Raw genomic sequence first — 18,932 nt, forward strand, 5'->3', positions numbered from 1 at the left:
CCAAGATCAGGATTCAGACTCTCATTTTCCAACTTTAGGTTCAGATTCCTAGGACTCTAAATTCTGATGTTCAAAGCTCCCATAAATGTATATAGGCCTTTCCTTAGAAGGTTAATATAAACTGAGTGTCCAAATTCAAGAAATGGGCATATATATTTAGAGAGACACCAAAACAACAATCATTGATGGAATCTTGGCAGAAAATAAAACAAAATTCCACAATTACTTCATTGCCCTGGTATTCCACAATTCCTCCATGTTAACTTTAATTTCAACTTGACAAACTTTTTAAGAACCTTTTCCAGGTAAGCCACTGTCCTAGGAATGGACCAGTAAAACAATCATTTTACTGCCAGGAAAAATAGATGTCAAGAAAACCTGCATTGAAATACCAAGTTGACCAGTTTCCAAATGACTTACCTCGGAGCCTTAGGAAGCTAGGTGGCACTGTGGATAGAATATTGGGCTGAAGTCCTGAAGAACTGACTTGATAACTGGTCAGACACTTAGTAGATGTTTGATCCTGGGCAAGTCACTTAACTGCTACCTGCCTTAATTTCCCCAGCTGTAAAAAGAGGATAATCATGGCATGCCCATCCCAGGGTTGTTGTGAGGATAAAATGAAATAATATTTGTAAAGCACTTAATACAGTGTCTGGAACATAGTAGATACTACTTCATAGATGCTTGTTTCCTTCTCTTAAGTATCCTTATCTGTAAAATTGGAACTATAATATTTGAATTACATTACATTCCTTATATTATTATGAGGAAAGTCAGTCAGGCTCTTAGTAAACAAGCATTTGATTGTTTGATACATGCCAGTCAGTAAGGGCTGGGGATACAGATATTAAAGTAAAAACAGTCCCTGATCTCAAAGACCCAGCATTCTAATTAAGGAGAGAACACATAAAGAACAAGACACATATATGACATATACAAAATATTGCAGAGGCAATCTCACAGCGGAAGCTACTGAGAGGCTGGGGAGTGAGGGAGGTAAACAAACTTTCTGAACAATGACTGGCACCATAACAAAGGAAGGTTCAGTTCAAGGTTTCCAGTAAGGGATGGATTGAAGATGAGAACTACATACAGAAATTATTGTGATTTTTTAAAGTGCCATTCGTGCACATTTAAAAAAGAAAACTCCAATCTTTTCATCCTTGATGTTTTGCTTCAAATCAAACTTCCTTCAATAAGCTTTTTTTTTACCCAATCTAATTAGATTCCCCTCATTCCTATGAATTCCTGGAATCTAACTATCCTCTTATTGTTCAGTCTTTGGACCAATCTTTCCAATAAGACTCAAAGCTAACCAAAGGAAGGGTTACATAGCATTTTTTTCATTGTCCTGGTAAGTAGCATGAAGCCTTGCACAAAGCATGCATTCTCTAAATATCCATTGAGGGAATTGTTAAAATTCTATAGCTAATAGCCTAAATGTTTTTATACCAGATGACTAACAGAATAACTTCTTTAAAAGGGCAAGCATGGACAATATAAAATATAAAACTGGAAAGTTCAAATGGATCTATTTATATGGACTTCTTAGCCTAGATAAACTCTCTTGAAAAACAGAGTGAATAAGAATTCACTCAGACACATGGGATCTCAGAAATAGAAAGGACCTCGGAGTTCATATTCCCCTCTACATCAGCCTCAATAAATGACTACCACACCTCTCTGAAGACTTCTAGAGATCAAGATTTCACTACCCTGTGAGGCAGCCTATGCCTTTTTGGAATAGCTCTCATTATCAGCATGTTTTTGTTTTCCTTAGGCTAATGCTAAATTTACCTTATTTTAATCTCCATTCATTGCTGGATCTAGTAGGAAAAGGGAAAAGAATTCCTTATTGAGAAAGGAAAGTGAAATATTCACTTGGAAAACTTAACAGATGTTCATAAAATAGGTAATCAAGGTTCTAGCTCAAACATTTTCCCATTGGTAAGAACTTAGAAATATAGCCATAAAGGACTTTATGGAAGTGATCTGGATGCTTAACATCTATCATATTTTTAAATGGCTCCGAAATCAGAAGATCTGTATTCAAATCCCATTGTGATGCATATTGCCTGTGTGATTTTGGGCAAGTCATTTAACATTTTTGCTCCTCAGTTTCCTCATACATAATATGAGGGAATTGGACCAAATGACCTCTGAGTTCCCTTCCAGTGCTAGAGATAGGATCTATGGTCCTATAGCTCCTGTCAATATAAAACCTAGAATAATAGGTGATTATTAGGAACTTATTAAGTACCTAACATGGGTAGATATTGGGTTGGGGATGGTGTTGAGAAAACAAAAATAAAACATAACTTCTCTAAAAGAGCTTAAGTTTCACTGGCAAATGAAGACTAATGGCATTTCCATGAGTCATCAATGGCCCTCTAAACCAGCAAACCAAAGGCACACTTAGTTCTTAGCTCTCTCTACTGAATATCTCTAGGGTTAAGAAAGCTGGGGTTCTATCTCCTTTGGCTACCATTTAATTGTTTTAATAGTTTATGGGTTTGCAATGCTTGCAAATCCCCCATTACATCTTGGCTTGGTTTTCCTTTGGTTTTGGCTACAAAAGTTATGATTTTATTAATGCAACAAATCTTCCCATGAAGAGTGAGGCTTGCAATCCACTGCCTAATAGTATGTCTAAATAAAATATTAAATAAGAAGACTGTTCAGTAAATGACAGAATAGGGAACTGGCCAAGATTAATTAGCAATGGTCTGAAGTAGCATATGGCTAGGACTGCCAGGCTCTCTTCAGGGATGGAAAGGAGGTGATATGGTCAAAGGATGACTTACTAAAATTGGCTATTCCACTTATCAGGGAATAAAACAGTGGTGTAATGAGAACATGTAGACCAGTTCTTATATCATTACGACTTCTTACAGCTTTTCCACATGTCATCATTCTGTCTTTAATAGAAAATAGCCCATTAGGACAGTATTCTTGATACCTCTTGATCATCATATTAGATTAGATTAGATTAGATATCATATCATATATCATATTACATATGTTATATAATTAATATATTATATATTATAATGAATATATTATATATCATTATATCACATTATATTGTATTATATCATATATTTATTTTAATATCTTTATAATATTTATTTCTTTTCTTATGATGATACAGAAAGCACACATACCTTTTCCAAATAGTAGTAGACATTGTCCTAATGGACAGCAACTTATAAGAGTATGCGTTGAGTATGTATGAAACAGATTTCTGGAGTTCCAATTTCATTAAGTGGCATTTGACTCGTGTTCTGGGTATAGGTGCCCACTTTGCACCACTGGCAGTATCAGGATTGCCCACTGGATTTTCAAGGTAAGAAAACCACCAACTAATGGTAATGTTCACCTTTAGTGGAACTCTCTGTGTTGCTTGAAGAACAATCATGATTGCGTTTCATTGCCAAACAGAATGGAAAGGAAGTTAAAACTTGCTAAGACCAATAATGCTATCAATATGATGGACCACTGTGAGTAAAGTTGTAGTCAGTTTTAGATATTCCTTTTTTAGTAAGGATATGACTAAACTGAACTTTGTCTATAAAATAAAGACAAGGATGGGGAGGGGCCTAGAGACCATGACATACGGGAACTGAATAAAGGAACAGAGCCTGTTTGTTTGGGAGAAGAGAAAATTTCACAGGAAGTAGGGGAAGCAAAGCAAACAGCTGTTTTCAAGTATATAAAGGTCATTCTTAAAAAGGGGTTGTCAGACTTGTACAGCTTGATCCCAAAGGGTAGAACTAGTTATGGAGAGAAAGGTATTGGCTGACGTGAGGGAAACTCCCTAATTATTTGAGCTTTCAAAAAATAAACTAATGTTCTCTCAGTAGTTAGTGAGATTACTATGTTATTAAAGAAAAGTCAGATGACTTCTTGCTTGGAATGTTTGAAGGGGATCTTGCTTAAGGGTATCCTGGGTTTGAATCAGATGTCTTCTGCAGTCATGTTCGACGCTGGGATCCTCGTAGCCTTCAGTCTGTCCCTTGTCTCACAGAGATGTGATTGAGATAATGTATGTAAAGTGCTACCCAAATCTTAAAGAGGTATTTAATAATTTAGTGTTATTATTGGGTATTTATCCTTATGCTACCTGCTCAAGAAGGTTCAGTGGCTATTATCTCTGAGATAAAAAAACAAACTTTTTTGGTATTTAAAGTCCTTCAAAACACAGAGGGTCATTCTAGATCAATTCTGCATTGCCACTTTCTCCCCCTGCACTCTATTTTCTTGGCAAACTGACTTATTATATTTCATCTTTGACAATTATGCTTTTTGCCCAGGCCATCCCCTAACCTAAACCATCACAGGTGGAACGTTCTCCTTGCATGCGGAACTGAGTGTTGTAAACTAAAAATAAAAAATCTTAATTAAAAAAAAAGAGTGTTCTCCTTGCAGTGCTCTCCCTTATCAACCACTTAAAATTATTCTGTGTTTACTCTGTGTGTATGTATAAATGCATGTATTATAGGCAGAGTCATACATGTGTATATACAGGTACATATGTATGCAAAGTGTCCCAAGAGTCTTCAAACTACCCTACAAGACTGTTTGAACACATTGTGTGTATTACATATGTATCTTTGTATGCACATAGTTGTGTGTCCACATACTGTTATGTCTGTTTATGCATACATATATTATACATATACATATATTCTTCTCTGTATACATATGCCACCCCTACCCTCAGGAGAATGTAAGGCTCTCTCTATTGAGAGGAGAGCCTAATATAGTTTTGTCTTTGTTTCTCAATTGTCTAGCAGAAGACCTGCCATATGATAGACACCTAACAAATGCTCAGTCAATATTTGTACATGTTACATCCCCAAGTAAGCTTCTTGAAGATAGGGACTAGTTGTTTTTTTTTGTATCCGCAGTGTCTTATACACTGCAGGTGGTCAATATGTGTTGAATTGAATAAAATACTTTGATTGTCTATCACTCAAGTATCATCATACATTTGAAATAGTCATACATAAAGCAACAAGAGGAAGGAATTTCATTCTATCAAAAGAGCAAAAAATGTAGAGCGCCCCAAGGTGATTAAGGATGGAAAACAAGCTCTTGGTTATATGAGATGCCATTAGTGTGTAGGAATATATGGTGCAGTTAGGGATCAATGTAGCAATCAATGGCATCTCAGTGATTCCTCACCCCTTTCTGACCATTACCAGGATATAAAAGTGCCAAGGTAATTGGGAAATTCAGCAGAAGTTCACTGCAGAGAATTGATGCCACACAATGAAAATCATTTTATCTAACTCATGTGGATAGAAACTCTTTCCAGCAGACAGTAATGACAGCAATCTAAGGAAATTCCCCAAAGCCTGATCTCATAGGGAGACAAAAGAAATCATTTGGTCTTGCTGCTTTGTATTTCATCCCATACCCACATCTTCCTGAACTTAACTGAACATTAGGCAAAGCAAACTTCTTGGGACCTTCACTTTAAATCTCATTATGAAACTGTCTTAAAAAGCAACACTTCCAAGTTTCATTATTGTTTACCTTCACTTTTCTAATTTGCACATCGTGGCTTTTTTGCACTCAGACTTAAAATTTTGGCTACCAAATGTGGTTTTGTTTGTTGGCTTTGTTTTGTAATTCTAGGTCTGGTAAGAGATATCCACAAGCACATGCACTTATCTACAAAGATCCTACTTTGTCTGTCTATCTACCATCTAATGATCTATTCACCTCCTCAGAATTAAGGGACAGACCGGATGTAAAAGAACTCAAAATGAAATGATGGATGAAACATATATATGAAGTTGTATTTTAGTTCCTTCCCTTCATGAATCCCATATTCAAGCCTGATTGTATCCTATCATTATCCTTGCATGTTCGCAATATTTTCTGCTCTCCAGATGTTAACCTATGGCTAAGTCCCAGACTTGGGATATCTCTCTAGCTCATTTGAAAGAAAGAGAATAGAAGTTCATAGGGAAAATTCCTTTGCCTGGCATGAGTCAGTAGAGTGACGTGGCAGCCAAAGAAAGGTAATTCAATCTCACTTGAGAGCTCCCTGGCTCCACAAACCACTGATCTGGATTTTCCTTCTAAAACTACATTTTGGACCCCTTCCATGCATGATCACACTACATCTATGTTGTTCATACCCCTCCCCTTCTCTTTGGTTTGGCTGAATCTGATTTCATAGCATAGGGAGCTTCCTCATAAACAGCAAATATAAAAGGGCAAGTGCCATAGTTTTAGAGAATAGCTTGGTCAACTGGTCAACTGAAACATTTCTACTACAGGACTCTCTCCATTACTGCAATTGATCATAAATAGATAGATAATAGAAAGAACAGAGAGATAAGAGGTAGATTAGACAGATGAATGGATGGATAGACAGAAAGTTAATATGAATCATAGATTTATTAATTAATAGATAAAAGGTAGGTTTCATAAATTAGATAGATGATAGATTTCACAAATGAGAGATATGATAGATCACAGATGATAAGACAGAACCTATCTGATAGATAGATAATAGCTATATTAGATATATAATAGAGAGATTGAAAATAAATGATAGATATATACTATATATGACATGCATACTAAAGTTAATTCTATAATCATACAAAATTATATGTTTATTTCAAAATTTTTAAATATAGATTATCTCAAATTATATTCCTTATATCAATCTACTTTTAAAAAGTAATAAATAAATAAATATCTAAAAAGCTCAGGAATCTTAACAGGGTTTATGAGAATTACATATAATGGATAGACAATATATCAATGTTTTAAAACTTATATGGGTTTTGACTGAAAAGGTAACTGCTTGTTCCCACTTGTCTATATATAGTCCAACACAGTTTTAAATGTTAATGCTTTGGGGATATTCTGTACATGTATATATACATATACACAGATATACATATTTGATGGGGATGGCACCTCTTCAGACAGTTGGGGTACACCTACTATTTTAGGGATATCTCAGCTCAATACCTTACCTAGAGGGTGAATTTCCATTATAACATGCCCAACAATCTTTGCCTTAAAACCTATAATGTCATGATGCACTATCTGCCAAGCTGAACAATTCCATCTTTGGATAATTCCAAGTTTTTGGAACTTCTTCTTAATAATGATGAAGAATTTATTGTCCTATGAATAGGAAGAGATATTCCCACTGACATATGGAACTCTCAGTGGGAAAGCTCCCTTCTAGAGAAAGTCCTAGAGAGTTGCCTCTAACACCAAAAGATTACATGGCTTGCCCACAGTCACAAAGTCAGTCTGTTTTAGAAGCAGGATTAGAGACCTAGCTCTTCCTGACTCTGAAAAAGTAAAGGTCTTTATACACTTACCCATGTCACCTTGTTAATTTTTCATTGCTCTATAGAGGTCATTATTCAGAGTCGTAGGTTTTGGGCAAGCTGATTTTTGAACTTGAATGTGTTTTTATTCTATATTCTAATAGATTCTATCAAGTACCTTTCTAAATCAAAAGATCTACTTGTATGCTTTATAAATCTCAGACCAAAAGATTCCAAGAGACCTAATAGTTCCAACATATTTGAAGGATCAACAGACTCGATAACTGAGAAAGTTGAGAAGAAATCTTCCCACGGCAACACAGGATAATTGTGAAAACCTGAAATGATTAGGCCTTCCATCCTGAGATGGCTTTTATCTATCAGGTCTGTTGAATATGTTCCAGTGCGGAGCTGCCCGAAAGGACACTTGGGGGTTGTGAAAGAATCTGTAGCAACTCATGTACAGCCACCTGTACCCTGGCCAACAAGTGCTCACAAAGCCTTCAAGGCCAGTTCTACAGTGAACTTTTATTGATAAACTACAACTCAAATAGGCTATTGTTTTCTCTATGTAAGTAACAACAACTTATCTTCAAAGGTGACAGTTTGCCCTTCTATTTATGGTTGTTCATGGACAGTATGAAGGCATGGTGTCTCATCACAGCCCAATGGGAAAACCTTAGTCACTCACATTCCAGTGCCCCTTGCTGTCATATTGGGACCTCATCTAGAAATGCTAGTTGTGCATTGTGTTCCATTATTACTTTACATTGGCATGGTGGCCACACAACACAAAATTGGCCATTTACTGAGGATATGTTGCTAAATGTAGAGGAAGGAATAGAGAGGCTGAGCACCTCTCCGAACTCTGACATCGCCTACTGATATCACCTACCCAAACCTGACTTCATCTTACTGTGTACATCCTAGTGCTTAATAAATGTTTTTTGTTAGATCAGAAATTGGCATTGTATAAAAAATAAAACATCCTGAGAAAATGGTTTAATTAAAATTTGTGTAAGCTCTGTGATTATTAGTCATTAAATATATAGATTTTTCCTTTGACAGGAATTTTCCAAAGAGAATGAATTTAGAAGTATCTGGGAAAATCACCATAGGCTTTTCTTTGCAACAGACAATCTAGGTAGACCAAAGCAACTAAGACAAAAATTGTATGTGCTATCTTATGTAATACCCAGAGTACCCCATTTCTTTGCCAATTGGAAGAATGACAATTGTATCACCAAGTCATAGTTATTAAAAATCATTTTCTACATTCCTGGCATCTTCAAAAAGAAGTAACTCTTTGATGGGCTCGGAAGGGGTGCTGATAGTGGCAGTGGCGAATTTTAGAATCCTTGAGCTGCCACTCATCAGAGTGTTTAATTTCTTCTCAATGTATCTCTCAGCTACCAAAGAAGATACAACTACTACCACTCTAGAATTCCGCTAGTAGACTTGCTAGACATTGCAAACAATACCAATTGATCCTCCAGATCTTTTGGCTGTTCAAATTCATGAGGTTATGACCCAATCAAAGTGGGAGTTGAAGGAAGAAGGAAAAGAAAAACTTTCACCTCCTCTTTCCAGTTGGCACAATTCAACTTCAAGTGTCCTTCACTGCTGGAATCAACCACCACTGAACTGACATGCTTCAGAATATGTGAAGCCAAAAAAATGGGCAAAAAGGCTTGTCATGCTGAGCAAATATTTATGTCTCATTCTGTCAGCCAATCACCAGATATTTTCTGTGTGGTATAATTTCCTTTCATGCATGACCTACAGTCTCCATGATTTTCAAATTTATTAAGGAATTTTATTATCAACCAGTTTACTCTTGATTGTTTTGTTCAGCCAAGATGCATGGACCTTCTGTGTTTGATTGGGGGGTGGGAGTGGATGTTGACCTCAATACCATAATTATCTTTGAATTCCTTAGAGCTGCTCTTTCTGATAACAATGTTCTGTTATATTTATATTCTAAAATTTGTTCGACTATTTCCCCACCACTGGAATCCACTTTGTTTCCAGTATTTATTACCACAAAAAAGCTCTAGAAAGATCTTAATATCACTGATAACCACAATGGTATTGTTACTGATCTGAAGCCAGACATCCTGGAGAATAAAATCAAGTGGGCCTTAGGAAGCATTGCTAACAATAAGGCTAGTGGAGGTGATGGAATTCCAGCTAAACTGCTTAAAATCCTAAAAGATGAGGCTATTAAAGTGCTGTTACCTTTGGAAAACTCAACAATGGTCATTGGATTGGAAAAGATTCTAAAGAAAGGTGGCACCAAAGAATGTTCAAATTCCCAAACAATTGTGTTCATTTCACATGCCAGCCACATTATCCTTAAGATTCTGCAAGCTAAGCTTCATTAATATGGGAACCAAGAAATACCAGAAGATCAGGCTGGTTTTCAGAGAGGCAGAAGAACTAGAGACCAAACAGCCAACCTTCACTGAGTTATGGAGAAATCAAGGGAGTTCCAGAAAAAAAAAATGCTCCACTGAATACACTAGAAGTCTTTGACTGAGTAGTTCATAACAAAATGTGGCAAGTTCTCAAAGAGATGGGAGTACAAGATTGTGTTACTTGACCCCTGAGGAACCTGTCCATGGATGAACAAACAACAGTTAGAACTGAACATGGAAAAACTGATTGATTTAAGGTAGGAAAATAAGTACAAGACTGTGTATTGGCATTTTGTTTATTTAACTTATACACTGAGTATGTCATGCACAATGCCAAGACAGATGAATCAAAAGCCAGAACCAAGATTTCAGGGAGAAGTACTAACAATCTCAGATATGCAGATGATACTACTCTGATGGCAGAAAGTAAAGAGGAATTTCTTGATGAGACTGAAAGAGGAGAGTGTAAAAGCTGACTAGAAGCTAAATAGGAAAAAAGAAACTAGGATCATGCCAGCTGGTCTCATCACTACTTAGCAAATGGAGGGGGAAGAAATGCAAGTAGTATCAGATTTTAGATTTTAAGGCTCAAAGATCACTATAGATGGCAACCAAAGCCATGAAATTAAAAGACACTTTCTCCTTGAAAGCTATGACAAATTTGAACTAAAAAGCAGAGATATTACCTTGCACACAGGTCCATGTAGTCAAAGCTATGTTTTTTTTCCTGTACTAATATGTGGCTGTGAGAGATGGGCTATAAGGAAAGCTGAGTGCCACAGAACTGATGCTTTTAAATTGTGGTGCTAGAGAAGATTTTAAGGGCCCCTCTGACAGCAAGGATTTAAGTCAATACTTAAAATTAATTCAAGCTATTCACAGGAAGGTCAAATACTGAAGCTGCCATATAATGGAAGACAGGAGTCATTGGAAAAGACTCAGATGTTGGGAAAGATTAGAGGCAAAATGAAAAGAGGATGGCAGAGGATGAGATGGATAGACAGTGTCAATGAAACAATAAATATGAGCTTGGACAAACTTTAGGAGATAATGGATGATAAAAGGGCCTGATGTATGATCCATGGTGTCACGAAGAGTTGGACATGACCAGTGACTGAACAGAAACAAAAATGAATATATTGGGATATATGAGGACTTTCTACTTTGATTTGCCTGCCATATGTGCCCAGTTGTGGGATAACTAGGTGAAAGTCTGTAACTGTAAACAGGCAACAAGAGATAGTACAGCATTGTGTAGAGAGGGCTGGCATTCAAGTCAGGAAGATCTGAGTTCAAATCCCACTTCTGACACACAGTAACTATGTACCTCAGGGTAAGTCACAACCAGATAGCTCTCTAAGACTATAAATTATAGAGAAATTTCTGATTTATATTGATAGAGCAAATTCCCTTACTGTCAGTTCTCTATGCCAATAAAATCTAAGGCCTGGTCACCCTACCCAATCTCCCTCGAAAAAAAATCAAAATGATATATTGAAAAGCAATAAACATTAGTTTAAAACCTTATTTTGAGTCCTTATTCCAACAGTTCACTATGATGTGAGCCTGAACAAGTAATTTACCACCTTTCCATCTCAAGTTTACTCATTTGTAAAATATATATTATAATTAAAGAAACTACCTACTCTGTGGGGTCAGTGTAGGGTAAGTTCTTCCTAAGGTAAACGGTCATTTAAAGTTCCTAGAAATCTTTCCAGGCTTCTCTGAAACTCTCTTTCACTCTTCCCTACAACACAAACTTAAGTCTTCAAATCTCATCACTTTCTTAGCCAGTCCCCAGTTAATGGGCATTCCCTGAGTTTCCAGTTCTTTGGCATACTAAAAAAAGAACTCTCATACATATTTTTGTACATGTATGGCCTTTTCCCTATTTTTTTAAAATCATTTTTGCAATAGTCTTGGTAATATGATTTCTGAGTCACAACGTATGCACAGTTTCATAATTTTAGGAACCAACTTCAAAATGACCTCCCAGAATGTCTGATCCAATTCAAGTTCTGCTATCAGTGCATTAATGTGCCTTTTTTTTTCTTTTTAATTTAAATTTATGTATTTAACATATTTAGTTTTCAGCATTGATTTTCACAAGAGTTTGAATTACAAATTTTCTCTCCATTTCTACCCTCCCCCCCACTCCAAGATGGCATATATTCTGGTTGCCCTGTTCCCCAGTCAGCCCTCCCCTCTATCACCCCACTTCCCTCCCATAACCTTTTCCCTTCCTTTCTTGTAGGGCAAGATAAATTTCTATGCCCCATTGCCTGTGTATCTTATTTTCTAGTTGCATGCAAAAACTGTTTTTTTTTGTTTTTGAACATCTGTTTTTAAAATTTGAGTTCCAAATTCTCTCCCCTCTTCCCTTCCCACCCACCCTCCCTAAGAAGTCAATCAATTCAACATAGGCCACATGTGTATCATTATGTATAACCCTTCCACAATACTCATGTTGTGAAAGACTAACTATATTTTGCTCCTTCCCAACCCATCCCGCTTTATTGAATTTTCTCCCTTGACCCTGTCCCCTTTCGAAAGTGTTTGTTTTTGATTACCTCAACCCCCATCTGCCCTCCCCTCCATCATCCCCCCCTTTTTTATCTTCCTCCCTCTTCTTTCCTGTGGGGTAAGATACCCAATTGGGTATGTATGGTATTCCCTCCTCAGGCCAAATCTGATGAGAGCAAGGTTCACTCATTCCACCCTCACCTGCCCTCTCCCCTCCTCCCACAGAACTGCTTCCTCTTGCCACCTTTATGCGAGATAATCCACCCCATTCTATCTCTCCCTATCTCCCTCTCTCAGTATGTTGCTCTCTCATCCCTTAATTTCATTTTATTTCTTTTAGATATCTTCCCTTCATCTTCAACTCACCCTGTGTCTGCTCTCTCTCTTTACATATATACACACACACACACACACACACATATACATACATACACATACATACATATACACATAGATATATACATACATACATATATATCACTACATATATACATAAACACTATATATATATATATATATATATATGCATATTCCCTTCAGCTACCCTAATACTGAGGTCTCATGAATCATACACATCATCTTTCCATGTAGGAATGTAAACAAAACAGTTCAACTTTAGTAAGTCCCTTGCAATTTCTGTTTCTTGATTACCTTTTCATGCTTCTCTTGATTCTTGTGTTTGAAAGTCAAATTTTCTATTCAGTTCTGGTCTTTTCACTGAGAAAGCTTGAAAGTCCTCTATTTTATTGAAAATCCATATTTTGCCTTGGAGCATGATACTCAGTTTTGCTGGGTAAGTGATTCTAGGTTTAATCCTAGCTCCATTGACCTCTGGAATATTGTATTCCAAGCCCTTCGATCTCTTAATGTAGAAGCTGCCAGATCTTGGTTATTCTGATTGTGTTTCCACAATACTCAAATTGTTTCTTTCTGGCTGCTTGCAATATTTTCTCCTTGATCTGGGAGCTCTGGAATTTGACAATATTCCTAGGAGATTTCTTTTTGGGATCTATTTGAGGAGGCGATCGATGGATTCTTTCAATTTCTATTTTGCCCTGTGGCTCTAGAATATCAGGGCAGTTCTCCTTGATAATTTCTTGAAAGATGATATCTAGGCTCTTTTTTTGATCATGGCTTTCAGGTAGTCCAATAATTTTTAAATTATCTCTTCTGGATCTATTTTCCAGGTCAGTGGTTTTTCCAATGAGATATTTCACATTGCCTTCCATTTTTTCATTCCTTTGGTTCTGTTTTATAAAATCTTGATTTCTCATAAAGTCACTAGCTTCCACTTGCTCCAATCTAATTTTTAAAGTAGTATTTTCTTCAGTGGTCTTTTGGACCTCCTTTTCCATTTGGCTAATTCTGCCTTTCAAGGCATTCTTCTCCTCATTGGCTTTTTGGAGCTCTTTTGCCATTTGGGTTAGTCTATTTTTTAAGGTGTTGTTTTCTTCAGTGTATTTTTCAGTATTTTTTGGGGTCTCCTTTATCAAGTCATTGACTTGTTCTTCATGGTTTTCTCGCATCCTTCTCATTTCTCTTCCCAATTTTTGCTCTACTTCTCTAACTTGCTTTTCCAAATCCTTTTTGAGCTCTTCCATGGCCTGGGACCAGTTCATGTTTTTCTTGGAGGTTTCTGTTGTAGGCTCTTTGACTTTGTTAACTTCTTCTGTCTGTATGTTTTGGTCTTCTTTGTCACCAAAGAAAGAATGCAAAGTCTGAGACTGAATCTGGGTGTGTTTTGGCTGCCTGGCCATATTCCCAACCAACTAACTTGACCCTTGAGTTTTTCAGTGGGGTATGACTGCTTGTAGACTAAAGAGTTCTATGTCCCACGTTTGGGGGGGGGGGGGAGGTGCCAGCTCTGTCACATCAGCACTACTCCTTCCCCAAGAACCCCCAACCCGGACTGGGCTTAGATCTTCACCAGGCTGTGCATTCTTGCTCTGATCCACCACTTAATTCCTCCCACCAGGTGAGCCTGGGGCCAGAAGCAACAGCAGCTGTAGCTGCCCCACCTCCACTGCCCCCAGGGCTGGAAGCCAAACCGCGAACTCCTTCCACTCCCACAGCTTTTCCCAGTAACCTTCTCTGCTGTTTTTGGTGTTTGTGGGTTGAGAAGTCAGGTGAATGTCGCAGCTCACTGATTCAGGGTGGTAGGGCACATTCCGCCTGGCTCCTGGTCTGGTTGGTCCGCACCGCTCACTGGGCTCTGCTCAGCTCTGCTCCCAGCTCCCAGCTCCATGTGGGATAGACCTCACCCAGAGACCATCCAGGCTGTCCTGGGCTGGAGCCCTGCTTCCTTCTGCTGTTTTGTGGGTTCTGCAGTTCTAGAATTGGTTCAGAGCCATTTTTTATAGGTTTTTGGAGGGACTCGGCTGGGAGCTCATGCTGGTCCCTGCTTTCCAGCCACCATCTTGGCTCTGCCCCCTAATGTGCCTTTTTGATGATGGACTCTCCAACAGCTGTCATTTTCCACTTTTGTCAATTTTGCCAATAACATAGGTATGATTTAGGAATGCAAGATTTCACTGGTTTGCATTTTGCTAATTAGTAAATATGAATCATCATCAAATTTTTTCAAATGTGAAGATTCATACAGGAGAGAAGCTGAAGGAGATAGTTCATCATGGAGAAGGAGACAAGAATAATGAAAGGTCCAATAATGTTCACAATATCTTTGTAGGCAATGTATGTGCCAGGAAAACTGCCCGTAACTCTTTGCTCTGAGGGTCAGTTCCCTGTTCTTTGTCATGCGACTATACTTCAACTTATCCGTGATAATAAAAGTGTCACTGTCTGGGCCAAAGTAAAAGGAATGTAGTGTTTTAAAGCTGATTGTATATGCCTGGTTTTTCAGCTGTCCAGCACAATTTTATTCTGCCCTGTGCTTTCTTTCCATAAGTAGCATTTCTTGAAGCAATAATAATTTAAGATTGAGGTTGTAAAGAAGCATGTCCTCTTCAGAGGGTCATTCTTTTCTCATGGTCAGGAGCAAAATTCTGGGGCAATTATAATAAATGCCTCCTCCTTTATGATCCCTTTTCTTACATACCCATCATTGCTAATTAAACTGCCATTTCACTTACGGCTTAGAAATTAAGAAAAATTCAGTGGTGCTTATCCAGATGGCTCAAAATGTTTCTAGAAGACAGGTTTTCTTTTTATTTTGGTCCAGATATTTCATTCCCTACTCCTTCCTAAAGTACATTTTTTTTTACAATGACTATACAGGCAATCTGTTTAGAACCCCCTTGTCATCAAAGTCAGGGATGTGACTCCAGTTCACTTTTCATATTAGTTGTTAGCACCTTGTTAAAAGAGGAGATTTGAGGAGATTGTAAATTAAAAGTCCAAATTTAAAACCCTCTAAGTTTCTCATTAGGATAGGAGGTACATAAATATTTTGCTGTGGAAAAATGGGTTCCATATTTTTTTATATTAATGTAAGGTGATCCTTCTGAGCCCATTAGTATACAATTATAAAACTAGTAGAAGCTCCAGTAAAAGTGATCCCCCACCTCACCCGCAAAGTGGGGAGAATGTCCAACAAAGCTCCCCTTTGCATCCATCTCTGGACCCAGAAAGGGACAAAAATGGCAAGGATCTGTATGTACTCTCCCTCTATTCCAAGTGTCCCTCTTTGGGCCAATTTCTGGAAGTTTTAATAGAATAAATTCTGTCTTCACCCACAGACATGGAGTTTTACTGAAGTGCCTGAGACCCTTAACTCATCAAAGTAGAATGTAAGTTTCCTAACAGCAGGAACTGCGCCCACAGCAAGAATGTCAAGGCTTGCTGAATTGTTCTTGATGTTAAAGTATAGACTAGGCCAGTGGACAAAGATAGGCCAGGACTGCCCAAAGTGAGGGCATCCTCATCTTCTAACCTGGCCCCATCCCATACCTGAGAGATTTTGTAGGGGAGCAATTTCCCAGGAGAAAGTTCAGGGAAGATAAAAGTGAGGGAAGTGTTGGATTTGAAGTCACGGGATTGGATTCAAATGTGGCCTCTATCATTCCCTGTGAGCCTGAAAAAGGCACCCTACCCCTCCCCTCAGCTAAGACACATATCTAATGAGGCATGGAAGTAGATGGCCTCTGTGGTGTCAAATTCGAGAATGTTATACTCCGAGAACAAAAGAGAGGACTATTTGACAGCACCTGAACCAGAGTAATGAATCTGGCCTCAGACACTTCCTAGCTGTGTGACCGTGGGCAAGTCACTTAACCCCATTTGCCTCAGTTTCCTCATCTGTAAAATGAGCGGGCAAAGTTAATGACAAACTGTTGCAGTATCTTTGCCAAGAAAACCCCAAATGGGATCCCAAAGGGTCTGACCTGACCAAAATGACTGGCCAACAGCAACCACAAACCCAATCTGAACCACAGTAGAGACTCAAGTCTTATCCTAGGACTATGAATAATCCAGGTGAACTGCGAGGCAGAAGCTGAGGACTATAGAGAAAGGGGACAGATTGGAGTTTTACACACCTACATTTAGCAGCTGGCCATTTACTACCACTGGAATAGGCCCTGCTTATTGTGGGAAGTGCTGAGGGTGTATTTGGAGCACTGGTCTGTCTTTCTGATTTAGGAAGGCTTTACACTCCATTGTGGCCATATAATAGGCACATCAGCAGTGGTAAATGTTTAACAACCAGCTCTAGGGGAAGGGGTGATGTATAAGCCACATAAGATTAATTGGCTTTATCAACATTTTCTCCCTCATTTTCTTAAGCCCAGACTATCAAAAAAGCAATACATCAAGCCATGGTTAGTAGGATTTGCAGATTCCAAGCTGTGAATGCCTACACTGAACATTTAACAATGGGCTCTTAAGAGCTGATACAAGAAGGTTCCGATATACCCCTACATCATAACTCCTAAAATAGAGAATCAAAAACTTCAATTGCAACCCCTTGGGACTCTAAATTACATCATGGTGTCAGACTGGCCTGAATATAAAATAACCAAATGTCTCTCGATCACAATGAAAGGTAGTTGTGTGTTCTGAAGAAAGGGCAAGGGTAGAACTCAACAAGATGGCTTTGAATCCCTCCCCAATACTTAGTAGCTGTGTGTCCATGTGTAAGCCCTTTAACCTTTCTGAATCTCAGTTTCCTCACCTGTAAAATGAGAAGGAAACCCACGGTCTCAACCTCACAGGATCTCCATGAGAATCGAACGAGAAAATGGATGTGAAGCGCTTGGCTAAGTTCAAAGCATTAAACACACACGTCCTTTGTCCTTTTATGATCACTGGCATAATTTTGGGAATTTTGCGCGATGAGTTGTTTTCTTTCTCTGGGCCTCAGTTTGTCAAATGGGAGCAGTAAAATGGACAAGGCCTTTGTGAGGAGGGTATCCCAAACTTTAAAGCACTATCTATATAAATATGAAACATCACCATCATTATCATCATCTTTACCCTACGAGCGTGCTTCAGCAGATTTCAAATTAGTTGGCCTGGGTTCAGATCTTGGCTTTGACACATTATCCACGTGGTGCCTGAATAAGTCATTTTACTGGTTCAAACCTTAGTTTCTTCGTCAATAAAATAAAGGGTCACATGACCTCTAATGTCCCTCTGAGTTCATGATTCTCTATGATTAAAGGCTTATTTGTCAACACCTACTATTTTCCTATGAGGTGGAAGAATGAATAAGACAACATCCACAGATGTCGACACATACAGAAGGAGTCACTTTTGTTTAGAAAAACGGAAATGAAAAAGAGATGCCCCCAAAATAAAAACCAACACCAAAATCAAAGGTAAAACAGCTCATATCCAAGACATAAAGATGTTAACACAAGGGAATTATAAACCCATTTATATAAATGCTGATATTATAAATATTTATCATGCTTTAATAAATTGTTTTAATCAACTCAGACACCACAGATTTTTTAAACTAAAATGATGAAGACAAATGAATAAAATCCCACTGAATTTCTCAGTTTAGCCAAAGCTTTCATTGTTCCTTGGCAGTTTTCTCTTCTGCTAACATATCATTAGATTAAAATGTGATGGTCATTAAGCATCTTGCAAAATTTAAGATAACTACATTTTTAGGATCCAGTTCACAAAGAAAGATTTATAAGGGCCGGTTGCCTATGCTTCCCTGAGATTTCCCATGGAGGCCAGGGAGCAGGGTTTACATGCAATTTATTATAGAAGCATAAAGTGCCCAGAACAGCCACAAGACAGAATTACAGCAGGCACATATTTGCAAGGGGTTCTCAAGTGATGGGGTGGGAATTTGCTATTTGTTAAGAGGTATGGAATTATTTAGAAATGCGTAAAAAGCCCAGATCCCTTACTTCTCCCAGCACTGTTTTCCAAAATGGGGGAGAGAAACTGAGCTCACAGAATTCAATTCAGTTCAATAAATGTTGTTAAAATACCTATTACATGCAAGGAACTGTGCTCACCTGTACAAATAAAATGGGGAAACAAAAAAATGATAGTTTGCAGGAACTTAAATTCAACTTTTTTTTTACTAGACTATATATCAAGGCTCTGGTAAAGTGTGAAGATTATTGGAATAGCCACCTTATAACTTTCCTTCCTCTAAACTCTTCCTTCCCCAATCTATCCTCTACGAGGCTGCCAAATTCCCTTCTCAGGAAATTCTTGGCATTTCCCTGTTTCTTAAAAAAAAAAAAAGAGAGAGAGA

At 37.9% G+C, this 18,932-nt stretch overlaps 1 protein-coding gene across 3 annotated transcripts in view; it reads right to left on the bottom strand.

Moving 5' to 3' along the window:
* Positions 1-18,932, bottom strand: part of CTNNA3 (catenin alpha 3) — a 1,949,360-nt gene that overhangs the window by 637,476 nt on the left and 1,292,952 nt on the right. The gene's annotated exons all lie outside the window — the stretch shown is intronic.

Source organism: Trichosurus vulpecula, chromosome 8 (assembly GCF_011100635.1).
Source record: "Trichosurus vulpecula isolate mTriVul1 chromosome 8, mTriVul1.pri, whole genome shotgun sequence".
Taxonomy (NCBI): Eukaryota; Metazoa; Chordata; class Mammalia; order Diprotodontia; family Phalangeridae; genus Trichosurus; species Trichosurus vulpecula.